A 15,623-nucleotide genomic window follows, 5' to 3' on the forward strand; every position below is an offset into this window, starting at 1 on the left:
CCACCACATGGAAATTTAGCACATGATAAAAACAGCGTTTCAAACTAGCAAGGAAAAGAATCCATGCTGGAACAAGTGGCTATCCATCTATGAAAAATAAATACTTAAGTCAGATCTATACATAAAAATGAATTCCAGATGGATTAACTAAGTATATAAAGAACTAAACTACAAAAGCACCAGGAAGAAATACAGGAGGGTTTGGGTTTTTTGTTTTTTGGGTTTTTTGTTTTGTTTTGTTTTGTTTTAATCAGACAGTGCCAGAAGAAGGAGAACATTTTTTGTAATTTGGGGATAAGAAGGACTTTCATAAGACATGAAATTCATAAACTATAATGAAAAATATCAAAATATTTGATTACAGTAAAAGACACCATAAAGTTAAAAAAGTGAATGCTAGGCGGGGGGCGGTGGCTCACGCCTGTAATCCCAGCACTCTGGGAGGCTGAGGCGGGCAGATCACCTGAGGTTAGGAGTTCCAGACCAGCCTGGCCAACGTGGTAAAACCCTGTCTCTACTAAAAATATAAAAATTAGCCCGGCATGATGGAACATGCCTGTAATCCCAGCTACTCAGGAGGCTGAGGCAGGAGAATCACTTGAACCCGGGAGTCGGAGGTTGCAGTGAGCCAAGATCGTGCCACTGCACTCCAGCCTGGGCAACAAAAGTGAAACTCCGTCTCAAAAACAAAAACAAAGTGACTGCTAAAGTGGGAGTTTTGCAGTATTTAAAGCACAGATAGAGTTACCTGCTAATTATTATCCCTGATATACAAAAGGATCCTGCAGATCAGTAAGAAAAGGTCAGAAAATCCAACAGGACAGAGGGCAAAGGTAACGACAAGACAATTTATGTTTTTTGTTTTTTTTGAGACAGAGTCTCAGTGTGTTGCCCAGGCTGAAGTGCGGTGGTGTGATCATAGCTCACGGCAGCCTTAATCTCCTGTACTCAACCTCTCAAGTAGCTAGAACTACAAGTGCACACCACCAAGCCTACCTAATTTTTTGTATTTTTATTTTTTGTAGAAACAGGGTCTCGCTATATTGCCCAGGCTGGCCTCGTATTCCTGGACTCAAGCAACCTTCCCACCTCAGCCTCCCAAAATGTTGGAATTACAGGCATGAGCCACTGCACCTGGTAGAGATATATTTTTGTCCATTAATTTGGTAAAAAATTAATGCAATTGATAATGTTTGGTGTTCACCTGAGCGCAGATACAAGGGAACTCTCAAACATTGTTGGCGAATATACAAAATAGTACGACAGTTTGGGAGGCAATTGATCTGTACTCACCAAAATGTTAAACAAACCCTTTGGGAAAGCTACTCCTTTTTAGTAAAAATCTGTGGTTTTAGCCTTCCCAGCACCCATTATCCCTTCAGAATTCCGGCAACTGCCCTTCACTTTTGCAGATTGTCTGCAAAACCACTTCTCTCCTACTGTCTGGCAAGCGGTTTGCTGGGGCTGGCTCCGCCTCCCAGTTGCAGGGGTGAGTTCTGTGACTTAGACTTGCCCAATCAGTGTATCCATCCCCCACCTCAAGCAAACTGATTGGTTTAGGGCAGGGCATGTGATCTAAGTGAGAGCCAATCTCCCAGAGAAGAAGAGCAGTTGGCGTGTGGCGTCTTGACTTTCCATGCAAGAGTTGATCTGAGAGTGAAGCCAAAACAAAGGAAATCTAAGTGCTGGTGAGAGATTATGAAGGCGAAATTTGGGCACCTGAACCCAGCTATACTTGAAGTCAGTTGTCCCTAGGAATTGAGTGATATGAGCCAGTAAAACACCCTCCATGACCAGGCACAGTGGCTCACACCTGTAATCCCAGCACTTTGGGAGGCCAAGGTGGGCGGATTATTTGAGGTCAGGAGTTCGAAACCAGCCTGGCCAACATGGTGAAACCCCCGTCTCTACTAAAAATACAAAAATTAGCCGGGTGTGGTGGCACGGGCCTGTAATCCCAGCACTTTGGGAGGCCGAGGCAGGAGGAACGCTTGAGGCCAGGGGTTTGAAACCAGCCCGAGCAACTTGGTGAAATCTCATATCTACAAAATATACAAAAACTAGCCTGGCATGGAGGACTGTACCTGTAGTCCCAGCTACTCAGGAGGCTGAGGTGGGAGGATCACTTGAGCCCAGGAGGTAGAGGATGCAGTGAGCTGAGATCACACCCTTGCATTGCAGCCTGGGCAACAGAGAAGATCCTGTCTCAAAAATAATAAATAAATAAATAATAAAATACTTGAGGGGGAAAACGTTTCTTAGAACCATGTGGAAATACTACTTATTTTTTGTTTTGTTTCGTTGTTTGTTTGTTTGTTTTTGAGACAGAGTCTAGCTCTGTTGCCCAGGCTGGAGTGTAGTGGCACAATCTCGGCTCACTGCAACCTCCACCTTCCGGGTTCAAGGAATTCTCCTGCCTCAGCCTTCCAAGTAGCTGGGATTACAGACATGCGCCACCACGCCCGGCTAATTTTTGTATTTTTAGTAGAGATGGGGTTCCACCATATTGGCCAGGCTGGTCTCGAACTCCTGACCTCATGATCCACTCACCTCGGCCTCTCAAAGTGCTGGGATTACAGGTGTAAGCCACCGCACCCGAGCTTTGTTTTTAATTTAAAAAATAGACCAAGACCCCCAGTGGATACCTGAAACTGTAGATAGTACCAAATCATATATGTACTATGTTTTTTCCTGTACATACCTTTGACAAAGTTTAATTTTAAAATTATGCACAAGAGACCGAGCACAGTGGCTCACGCCTGTAATCCCACACTTTGGGAGGCCAACACTGGTGGATCACCTGAAGTCAGGAGTTCAAGACCAGCCTGGCCAACATGGTGAAACTCCGTCTCTACTAAAAATACAAAAATTAGCCGGGCATGGTGGCACATGCCTGTAGTCCCACCTTCTCAGGAGGCTGAGGCAGGAGAATCACTTGAACCCAGGAGGCAGAAGCTGCAGTGAGCCGAGATTGCGCCACTGCACTCCAGCCTGGGTGACAGAACAAGACTCCGTCTCAAAAAAAAAAAAAAAAAAGGCACAAGAAGAGATTTACAACAATTAATAAAACAGCACAATTGTAACAATATACTTATTGTATTCCACCTACCTATTCTCAGACTTCGACCGACCTTGGGTAACTAAAACTATAGAAAGTGAAACTGTGGATAAGCTGGAACTACTGTATGTCCACGCATATGAAAAAGTCTGGAAGTACAGACAGACACACACACCCCACAGCCTCACACACACACGTGCGTGCGTGCACACACACACTATTAGCAGTAGTTATCCCTAAGGGAGTGGCAATGGGAACCAAAGGGATCCACCATTGTGTGTGTGTTTTTTGTTTTGTTGCTTTTTTTTTTTTTTTTTTTTTTTTTTTTGAGACAGAGTCTCTGTCACCTAGGCTGCAGTGCAATGGTGCAATCTCAGCTCACTGCAACCTCCTCCTCCCAGATTCAAACGATTCTCGTGCCTCAGCCTCCCATGTAGCTGGGATTACAGGTATTAGCCACCACACCTGGCTAATTTTTTAATTTTTAGTAGAGATGGGGTTTCGCCATGTTAGACAGGCTGGTCTCAAACTCCTGACCTCAAGTGATTTGCCCGCCTCAGCCTCCCAAAGTGCTGGGATTACAGGCATGAGTCACTGCACCCAGCCCCAAAGGAATCCACTTTTAAACCTATACACCTCTTTATGATTTGAATTTTTCTTTTCTTTTTTTGTAGAGATGGGATCTTGCTTGAACTCTGGGCCTCAAGTGATCCTCCCACCTCAGCCTCCCAAAGTACTCGGATTACAGGCATGAGCTACCACGCCCAGCCTGAATTTTTCTAAAGAGCATTGAATCATTCATTCAACAAATATTTAAATAGGACCTGTCTTGACCAATCACTGTTCTAGGTTAAGGCCATAGCATTAAACAAAACGGACAAAAATCCTTGCTTTCATGATGGGAGGGGGCATCAATGTATTTTAAAAATGTTATCTAGGCGGGATGCAGTGGCTCACACCTGTAAACCCAACAATTTGGGAGACTGAGGCAAGTGGATCACTTGAGGTCAGGAGTTCGAGACCAGCCTGGCCAACATGGCAAAACCCCATCTCTACTAAAAATACAAAAAAATTAGCTGGGCGTGCTGGCTTATACCTGTAGTCCAGCTACTTGGGAGGCTGAGGCAGGGGAATCACTTGGAGTCAGCAGGCGGAGGTTGCAGTGAGCCAAGATCACACCAGTGCACTCCAGCCTGGGTGACAGAGTAAGACTCCGACTCAAAAATAAATAAAATAAAATAATATGTTAAAAATTGATGAATCCAACTCTTGGCTTTTATCGTGCCTGCATCCAGGCAGCTGAGCATCACTAGAGAAAAGCACATAGCTGAGAAGACTGGTACCAAAGAAAATGGTGGTCCTCAATGTTATATGAAACCTGAACGTGGCTTGACAATCCTGGCTATGCTTCAGTGATTAACTCCCTTCCTGCTCTTCAAAGTGACAACTTCCAACATCTCCCCTTCTCCTTCCTTAAACTGTTTAAAAGAGTGATTGCTGGAGCCAGGCCCGGTGGCTCACACCTGTAATCTCAGCACTTTGGGAGGCCAAGGCAGGTGTATCATGAGGTCAGGAGTTCGAAACCAGCCTGGCCCAGATGGTGAAACCTCATCTCTGCTAAAAATACAAAAATTAGCCGGGTGCGGTGGTGGGTGCCTGTAATCCCAGCTATTCAGGAGGCTGAGGCAGGAGAAGCGCTTTAACCCGGGAGGCGGAGGTTGCAGTGAGCCGAGATCGCACCACTGCGCTCTAGCCTGGGCGACAGAGCAAGACTCCTTCTCAAAAAAAAAAAAAAAAAAGGCGGGGAGTGATTGCAATTGTCATTAGGACAGTTCATCAGTCTTCTGTGTCTCTGCCTTCTGGGCACAAAGCACGATGCAATTTCCCTTCAAGTTAGGAATGGCCACGCAACTTGGTTTGGTCAATGAAAGTTGGACAGAAGTGATATGTGTTACTTCCAGGTCAATGCTTTTTTCAAAAAATTCAGTAGTTTTGGGGGTGCAAGTGGTTTTTGGTTACACGGATGATTTATATAGTGGTGAAGTCTGAGATTTTAGTGGACCCCTCAACTGAGTAGTATACATTGTACCCAACACATAGTTTTTTTATCCCTCACCCGGCCCCCACCCATTCTGCTTCTGAGTCTCCAAAATCCATTTTATCATTTCTTTTTCTTTTTTTGAGACGGAGTCTCCCTCTGTTGCCCAGGCTGGAGTGCAGTGGCGTGATCTTGGTTCACTGCAACCTCTACCTCCTGGGTTCAAGCAATTCTCCTGCCTCAGCCTCCCAAGTAGCTGGGATTACAGGCACCCACCAACAAGCCCGGCTAATTTTTATATTTTTAGTAGATACGGGGTTTTGCCATGTTGGCCAGGCTGGTCTCAAACTCCTGGCCTCAAGCAATCCACCCACCTCGGCCTCCCAAGGCACTTGGATTACAGGCATGAGCCTCCTTGCCTGGCCTCTTTATTCGTTTATTTATCTATTTTTATTTCTGTTTTTGCACCACAATTCTAAGAAACTTTCAGATAGGCCGATGGAGAGAGTCTCCAAGCCAAGATTGCCCGTTACAGGAGTTCAAGTCCCACAGGAATGGGGCAGCCCTTGTTCCCTGCCATGCTCAGTACTGGCCAGGACCAGCCCTGGCAAGCATGACCTCAATGCAAACACAGTGAAGGACGCCTGGGCAGCAGCCAGGGCTGTCAGTCCACTCTGCCCCATGTGGCAGGTTCCCTTGAAGGAAATCCGAGCGGCACATTTCAATGACCACCAGAGTTGCTTTAACCTAGGGGTCAGCCAACTGCAGCCCAAATCCAACCTGCTGCCAACCTGGGGCCAATCCAACCGGCTGCCTGGTTTTGTAAACAAGTATTTGTGGGAACACAGCCGCACCCTTTTGTTTACATGTTGTCTCTGCCTAGTGCTGTACTACAATGGCAGCGTTGAGTAGTTGCGACAGAGATTATAGTCTCTGTTGTCTATGACAATAGCTGTGACCTACAACGCCTAAAATACTTTCCAGCTGGCCCTTTACAGGAAAAGTTTGCCGATTCCTACTTCAATCCACTGAGACTTGGGGGTTGTTTATTGTCACGGCCAAACCTAGCCGATTCTTACCAATGTCAGTATCTAAATTTGTCTTCATTTCTTTTTTTTTTTTTTTTTTTAATTGAGACAGAGTTTCGCTCTGTCACCCAGGCTGGAGTGCAGTGGTGCAATCTCAGCTCACTGCAACCTCCGCCTCCTGGGTTCAAGTGATTCTCCTGCCTCAGCCTCCCAAGTAGCTGGGATTATAGCCTCCCAAGTAGCTGGGATTATCATGCCCAGCTAGTGTTTGTATTTTTAGTAGAGGCAGGGTTTTACCATATTGGCCCGGCTGGTCTCGAACTCCTGACCTCAGGTGATCCACACACCCCCCGGCCTCTCAAAGTGCTGGGATTACAGGCGTGAGCCACCAGGCCCGGCCTATTTGTCTTCATTTCTTCATCTCCTACTTTATAACCACTCCACCTGGTGCCACCTCACTTACTCCATTCAAACTACTCTTCCTTAGGCTGTGGCATACGTGTTTTAGTCCTTACCTAATAGGACCTCTCAGCAGCAGAGAGCAGTTACCCATTTTCCTCTTTACAAAAACACTCTCTTCCCAGCTTCTAGGATACTGTACTTTGTTTTCTGTTTTTAGTTTTTGTTTTGAGACAGAGTCTCACTCTGTCGCCCAGGCTGGAGTGCAGTGGCGTACTCTTGCCTCACTGCAACCTCCACCTCCCAGGTTCAAGTGATTCTCCCGTCTCACCCTCCTGAGTAGCTGGGATTATAGACGTGCGCCACCACACCTGGCTAATTTTTGTATTTTTAGTAGAGATGGGGTTTCGCCATATTGGCCAGGCTAGTCTCGAACTCCTGACCTCATGATCCACCTGACTCGGCCTCCCAAAGGGCTGGGATTGCAGGCATGAGCCACCGCGCCCGGCCATGATACTGTACCTTCTTGGTTTCCTTCTCTCAACGTCTCTGACTACCTCTTCTCAGTCTCCTTGGCTCAACCCAACTATGAAATGTTCCTCAGTTTTTCGTCCTAGGCCTGTTTCTATCCTCACTCCCTAACTCTCCCATTGCCTGAATTACCACCCATATTTTAGCAGGTCCCAATTAATATCTCCAGCTCAGATATAAATTCTAGTCCTATATATTGAATCGGATACCAGGACTTTCTCCACTAGGCTGTCAACTAGTCCAAAACTGATCTCATTATCTTTCCCCTTAGTTCTGTTTCTCCTCCTGGGTTTTTAAAATAAATAGGGGTGCCATCCACCAAACCTCTTAAACCAGAAATAGGAGAGTCTTCCTTGATTCTTTACTCTTTCACTCTATACCCTAAAGCAGGAGTCCCCAACCCCTGGGCCACAGACTGTGGCCCTGTTAGGAACAGGGCCACACAGCAGGAGGTGAGCGGCTGGCCTGCATCCCTGCCTGAGCTCCGCCCCCTGTCAAATCACCAGCGACATTAGATTCTCATAGGAACAGAAAGCCTATTGTGACTGCGCATGCGAGGGATCTAGTTTGCGTGCTCCTTATGAGAATCTAAGTGATGCCTGATGATCTGAGGTGGAACAGTTCCATTCCAAAACCACCCCCCATCGCTTCTCAGCCTTCTGGCTAAGATCAAGTGTAAAACCAGCTCCCACCCCATCATCTGTGGAAAAACTGTCTTCCACAAAACCGGTTCCTAGTGCCAAAAAGGTTGGAGACCACTACTCTAAAGGCAATCACGAAGTTTTGCTTTTTTTTTTTTTTTTTTTTTTCTTTTTGAGACAGAGTCTCACTCTGTTGCCCAGGCTGGAGTGCAATGACACGATCTCAGCTCACTGCAACCTCCACCTCCTGGGTTCAGGCAATTCTCCTGCCTCAGCCTCCCAAGTAGCTGGGATTCCAGGCACATGCCACCACACCTGGCTAACTTTTTGTATTTTTGTAGAGTAGTGGGTTTCATCATGTTGGCCAGGCTGGTCTCGAACTCCTGACCTCAAGTGATCTGCCTGCCTCGGCCTCCCAAAGTGCTAGGATTACAGGTGTGAGCCACTGTGCCTGGTCACAATCACTAAGTTCTATTTTTCCTACCTCCCAAATATCTAATTTGTTCACATCTCCTTATCTTCACCACCATGAATCTAATATAGGATGCCAGTTTCACTCACCTGGACAACTGCTCCACTCTCTTAACCTGCTTCTGTGCGTGTGTTCTTCCAGTCAGATCTTCATATGCAACCAGAGACCTTTGCAAATACAGGAACAAATAAATAGAATATGGTAAATTAAACCCAACTCTATTAGTGTTTACATGAAATTTAAAGGGGCTAAATCCTCTAATTAAAAGAAAAAAATGTCAGATTGCATTAGATAATCCAATTATATGCAGTTTACAAGAGCCACATCTTCAATATAAATTCAGCAGTTTTGGGGGTGCAAGTGGTCAATATAAGGATACAGAAGGCTTACAATTAAAGGATGAGGCCTGGGTGTGGTGGCTCATGCCCATAATCCCAGCACTGTGGGAGGCCAAGTCAGGCAGATCGCTTTGAGCTCAGGAGTTGAAGACCAACCTAGGCAACATGGCAAAACCCCATCTCTACAAAAAATAAATAAATAAGTAAATACTACAATTAAAAGATGAAAAAAGATATAATGCAAGCGCTAACCAACATAAAGTTGTTGTAGCTATATTAATATCAGACAAAGTAATCTTTAGGGCAAGAAGTATTACTAAAAACAAAGAGGGAACTGGGCCAGGTGGCTCATGCCTGTAATCCCAGCACTTTGGGAGGCCAAGGCGGGTGGATTGCCTGAGCTCAGGAGTTTGTGACCAGCTTGGGCAACATGGTGAAACCCCATCTCTACTAAAACTACAAAAAAATTAGCCAGGTGTGGTGGCGCACTCCTGTAATCCCAGCTGCTTGGGAGACTGAGACATGAGAATCACTTGAACCCAGGAGGTGGATGTTGCAGTGAGCCAAGATCACGCCATTGCACTCCAGTCTGGGTGACAGAGTGAGGCTCTGTTTAAAAAAACAAACAACAAAGAAAAGAAAAACAAAAACAAAGAGGGACATTTCATGATCATAAAAGGGTCAATTCAACAGGAAAATATAACAGTTCTAAATACTCATCTGATAATATAACCTCAAAATACATAAAGCAAAAATGGACAGAATTCATGAACAGGCCAGGCGTGTTGGCTCATGCCTGTAATCCCAATGCTTTAAGAGGTCAAGGTGCCAGGATCTCTTGAGATCAGGAGTTCAAGACCAGCCCAAGCAACATAGTGAGAACCTCATCTCTACAAAAAACTAAAACTAAAAATAGGTAGGCGTGGTAGCATGCACCTGTAATCCCAGCTACTCAAGAGGCTGAGATGGGAGGATCCCTGGAGCCCAGGAATTCAGAGCTGTAGTGAGCCATGGTCATGCCACTGCTTTCCAGCCTGAGTGACAGAGCAAGAACCTAACTAAAAAAAAAAAAAAAAAAAAAAAAAAATTGAAGAAGAAATAGGCAAACCCCCAAAATTCCCAGTCATAGTTGGAGATTTTTGACACAGCTCTCCCAGTAACTGATAGACAAGTAGATTTTTTAAAAGTCAGTAGAGGATTTGAACAATGTAATTAAACAAATTTCCCTAACTGACATTTATAGGATATTATTTTAAAAACCAGGAGGAAACCAACAACTACAGAAGGCACATGCTTCTCAAGTACCAATTTTGACACTTAACAAAATTGACCATATGCTGGGCCATAAAGCAAGTGTTAACGAATTTACAGTTCCTGAAATCATGTGTAGTATGTTCTCTGGACTCAGTGAAGTTGAGCTGGAAGTCAATAACTAAAAGATAACTAGAGAATTCTCCCCAAATGTTCCGAAATTAATTAATACGCCTCTAAATAGGTCGTGGGGGTCAAAGAAGAAACACCATGGAAGTTATAAAGTATTTTGAACTGAATGATAATGGAATATTGCCCCAAACATGCTTAAGGAGAAATGTATAGACTTAAATACATCGAAGAACAAAAATCAATGATTTAAGCATCCATTAAAAGAAATTTTTACAAGAAGAGCATTTAACACTCCCCTTCCCCCAAAAGTAGAAGGAACAAAATGTTTTTTGTTGTTGTTGTTTTGTTTTGTTTTTAGACGGAGTTTCGTTCTTGTTGCCCAGGCTGGAGTGCAATGGCACGATCTCAGCTCACGGCAACCTCTGCCTCTTGGGTTCAAGCAATTCTCCTGCCTCAGCATCTCGAGTAGCTGGGATTACAGGCATGCGCCACCACGCCCAGCTAATTTTGTATTTTTAGTAGAGATGGGGTTTCTCCATGTTGATCAGGCTAGTCTCGATCTCCCGACCTCAGGTGATCCACCCGCCTCGGCCTCCCAAAGTGCTAGGATTACAGGTGTGAGCCACTGTGCCCGGCCTGGAACAAAATGTTAAAGAGAAGAGAAGAAATCAATAAAATAGGAAACAAATATAGAATGGAGAAAGTCAACAAAGACAAATACTGGTTCTTTGGAAAGATCTCTAAAATTACTAAAGACCTCTAAAAGTAATAAATAGCAGGAAAGATCAAGGTAAAAAGAGAAGGAGGGAAAGAGATCACAAGTAACAAATATTAGAAATAAAAGCCCGGGTGCGGTGGCTCACCCCTGTAATCTCAGCACTTTGGGAAGCCAAGGCGTGGATTACCTGAGGTCACGAGTTCGAGACCAGCCTGGCCAACGTGGCGAAACCCCATCTCTATTAAAAATACAAAAAAATTAGCTGTGTGTGGTGGCGGGCATCTGTAATCTCAGCTACTAGGAAGGCTGAGGCAGGAGAATTGCTTGAACCCAGGAGGTGGAGTTTGCAGTGAGCCAAGATCGCGCCATTGTACTCCAGCCTGGGTGATAGAGAGAGACTCTGTCGCAAAAAAAAAAAAAAAAAAAGAAAGAAAGACAGAGTAAGAAATAAAAAGGGAAACATTACTATAGACTCTACAGATGTCAAAAAGATAATAGCAGGATATTATAAACAACTTTACATCGGCATTTGAAAATTGAGATAATATGGGCAAATTCCTTAAGAGAAAACACAGTGTCATAAGAATATTTACAAATTTTGGCTGGGCGCAGTGGCTCAAGCCTGTAATCCCAGCACTTTGGGAGGCCGAGACGGGCGGATCGCGAGGTCAGGAGATCGAGACCATCCTGACTAACACAGTGAAACCCTGTCTTTACTAAAAAATACAAAACACTAGCCGAGCGAGGTGGCGGGCGCCTGCGGTCCCAGCTACTCGGGAGACTGAGGCACGAGAATGGCGTAAACCCCGGAGGCGGAGCTTGCAGTGAGCTGAGATCTGGCCACCGCACTCCAGCCTGGGCGACAGAGTGAGACTCTGTCTCAAAAAAAAAAGAAAGAAAGAAAAAAAAATTTATAAGAATTTTCTGATTTTTGAGATCACAATACGCCTATATCTGTTAAAGAAGTTGAAGGCCAGGCGAGGTGGCTCACGCCTGTAATCCCAGCACTTTGGGAGGCCAAGGCGGATGGATCACAAGGTCAGGAGTTCAAGACCAATCTGGCCAACATGGTGAAACCTTGTCTCTACTAAAAATACAAAAATTAGCCAGGTGTAGTGTCAGGTGCCTGTAATCCCAGCTACACGGGAGGCTGAGGCAGAGAACTGCTCGAACCCAGGAGGCGGAGGTTGCAATGAGCTGAGATCACGTCACTGCACTCCAGCCTGAACAACAATATGAGACTCTGTCTCAAAAAAAAAAAAAAAAAAAGAAGTTGAATTAATTTAAAATCTTCCCGGCTGGGCAAGGTGGCTAACGTCTGTAATCCCAGCACTTTGGGAGGCCAAGGCGAGCGGATTACCTGAGGTCAGGGGTTCGAGACCGGCCTGGCCAACATGGTGAAACCCCCGTCTCTACTAAAAATACAAAAATTATCTGGGCGTGGTGGCACAGGCCTGTAATCCCAGCTACTCAGGAGGTTGAGGCAGGAGAATTGCTTGAGCCTGGGAGGCAAAGGTTTCAGTGAGCCGGGATCGTGCCACTGCACTCCAGCCTGGCTGACAGAATGAGACTCTGTCTCAAAAAAATAAATAAACAAAATAAAATAAAATAAAATCTTCCCACAGAGAAAACTTCAAGCCCAGGCGGGTCCACTGAGGCAATTCTTCCAAACATGTAAGGAAGAAATAATACCATCTTATACAAACTCAGAGAATAGAGAAAAAAGGAACACTTCCCAATTCATTTTCTGAGACTTGCATAACTGTAATACCAAAAGCTGACAAGGATAGTACAAAGAAAGGAAAGTCACAGGCCAGGATCTCTCATAAATATATATACAAAATCCTACACAAAATATAGCAAATCAGGCTGGGCACAGTGGCTCATGCCTATAATCACAGCGCTTTAGGAGGCCAACGCGGATGGATTGCTTGAGGTCAGGAATTTGAGACCAGCCTGGCCAACATGATGAAACCCCGTCTATTCTAAAATATAAAAATTAGCTGGGTGTGGTGGTGGGCACCTGTAATCTCAGCTACTAGGGAGGCCAAGGCAGGAGAATTGCTTCAACCCAGGAGGTGGAGGTTGCAGTGAGCCGCGATCACACCATTGTACTCCAGCCTGGGCAACAGAGCAAGACTCTGTCTCAAAAAAAAAAAAAAAAAAAAAAAAAGGCAACAACAAACAAAGCCAGGCGCAGTGGCTCATGCCTGTAATCCCAACACTTTGGGAGGCCTAGGTGGACGGATCACCTGAAGTTGGGAATTTGAGACCAGCCTGACCAACATGGAGAAACCCCATCTCTACTAAAAATATAAAATTAGCTGGGTGTGGTGGTGCGTGCCTGTAATCCCAGCTACTAGGGAGGCTGAGGCAGGAGAATCGCTTGAACCCAGGAGGCAGAGGTTGCAGTGAGCTGAGATTGCACCATTGCACTCCAGCCTAGGCAACAAGAGCAAAAACTCCATCCAAAAAATAAATAAATATATGTGTGTGTGTGTATGTGTGTGTGTGTATATATATACACACACATGTATATATATATATATCGCAAACCAAATTCAGCAATACATTTATTTTTAACTTTTATATTTTGAAGTTTTTTCAATTGTTACTATTATTTTGGAGGCAAGGTCTTACTCTATTACTCAGGCTGGAGTGCAGTGGTGCGATCGCCCCTCACTGCAGCCTTGACCTCCTGGACTCAGGTAATCCTCCCACTTCAGCTTCCCTAGTAGCTGGGACTATACAAGTATGTCACCACACCTGGCCAATTTTTTTATTTTTTAGAGAGACAGTGTCTCTCTATGTTGCCCAGAATGGTCTCAAACTCCTGGGCTCAAGTAAGCCTCCAGCCTTGGCTAATTTTTATGTTTTTTGCAGAGACAAGGTCTCACTATGTTGTCCATGGTGGTCTCGAACTCCTGAGCTCAAGTGATCCACCCATCTTGGCCTCTCAAAGTGCTGGAATTACAAATGTGAGCCACTGTGCCCAGTATACATTTTTTAAAAAGATAACACATAATAATGACCAAATGCAGTTTTGTGCAGTAAGGCAAAGTAAATTTAATATACCAAAAAATGTAACTAATCACATTAACAAAATAAAGTAAAAAATCTAAACAACTACTTCAATAGTTGCAGAAAAAGCATTTGGCAAAATTTAATCATTATTCATGATTTTTGAAAACCAGAATAAAAAACACTTTCCTCTATTTGATGGAAGGTATCTCAAAAAAAAAAAAAACCCACAATTGACGTTGTATTTAATGGTACAATATTGAGAGCTTTGCTGCTAATACTAGAAACAAATAAATAAGAATGTCTATTCTAATTGCTTCTATTCAACATTATCCTAGCTAGCTCAATAAAGAAATAAAACCACTTACAAGCATAAAGTCTGAAAAATAAGTCTGTATTTGTACAACAAGGTTATATACAGAGAAAATCCTGAAGAATCTACAAAAACTATTATATTACAATCAATGAGTGAAGTTAGCAACAACATTGTCAACATACCAAAAAGTCAATTGCATTTCTATCAGCAACAAATAATTGAAAAATCAAATTTTAGAAACACCTTTGGCAATAATATCAAAAAACATAAAACACTAATAGTTTTATGAAATATATGCAAGACCTCTATTATAAAAATACAAAAATGTTGCTTGAAGAAATAAAAGACAACTTAAACACATAGAGAGATGCATCATGTTCATAGAGTAGACTCGATATTGTTAAGATGTCATGTCTCTCCATGTTGATCTATAGATTCAATGCCATCACAATCAAAATCTCAGCAGGTTTTTAAAATAGAAATGGACAAGCTGATTCCATCATTTATATGGAAATACAGAAGACCTAGAATAGACAAAACAATTTTGAAAAAGAAGAACAAACTTGAAAAACTTACACTATTGGATTTTAAGACTCACTACAAAGCTATAGTAATCAAGATAACATGGTATTGGTGTAGCAGAGACAAATACATCAGTGGAAAAGCGTGTTCATAAACAAACCCATATATATAATAATTCATTTTTGACAAAAGAGTCAAGGTTCTTCAGTGGGGAAATGAAAGTGCCGACAAGTGGAGAGACTTCAACTCTCACCTTACACCATTCACAAAGATTAATTCAAGGTAGATCATGGACCTAAATGTAAAAAGCTGAAACTATAAATCTCCTGGAAGAAAACATAAGATTTTGCAGCCTTGGAGTAGACAAAGATTTCTTAGGATAAAAATGTACCAACCATAAAAGAAAACAAAATGATCAATTGGACATCCTTAAAATTAAAAACTCCATTCATCAAATAATACCTTTGTAAAATGAAAAGGTAAGATACCGAATGAGAGAAAATAATCACCTGCATATATGTGATACAGGACTTATATACAGAAGAAATGAATAACTTCCACAACTCAATAATGGACAAATAATCTAATTTTTTTTTAAAGGCAAAAGACATGGCAGGGTGCAGTGGCTCATGCTTGTAATCCCAGCACTTTGAGAAGCCGAGGTGGGAGGATTGCTTGAGCCCAGGAGTTCGAGACCAGCCTGGGCAACATGGCAAAACTCCATCTCTACAAAAAACACAAAAATTAGTCAGGTGTGGTGGTGCGAGCCTGTGTTCCCAGCTGCTCAGGAGGCTAAGGTGGGAGGATCTCTTGGGCCCAGGAGGTGAAGGCTGCATTGAGCCATGATTGTGCCACTGCACTCCAGCCTTGGCGACAAAGCAAGAAGACCCTGTCTCAAAAAAATTAGTTAAAGTTAAAAAAGACTTGAAGAGACATTTCACAAAAGAAGATATTTGTGGCCGGGGGCAGTGGCTCACGCCTGTAATCCCAGCACTTTGGGAGGCCGAGGCAGGCAGATCACTTGAGGTCAGGAGTTCAAGACCAGCCTGGACAACATGGTGAAACCCAGTCTCTACAAAAAAATACAAAAAGTACCCAGTGTGATAGTGGGCACCTGTCATCCCAGCTACTCGGGAGACCAAGGCAACAGAATCGCTT

Source organism: Macaca nemestrina, chromosome 17 (assembly GCF_043159975.1).
Source record: "Macaca nemestrina isolate mMacNem1 chromosome 17, mMacNem.hap1, whole genome shotgun sequence".
Lineage (NCBI taxonomy): Eukaryota > Metazoa > Chordata > Mammalia > Primates > Cercopithecidae > Macaca > Macaca nemestrina.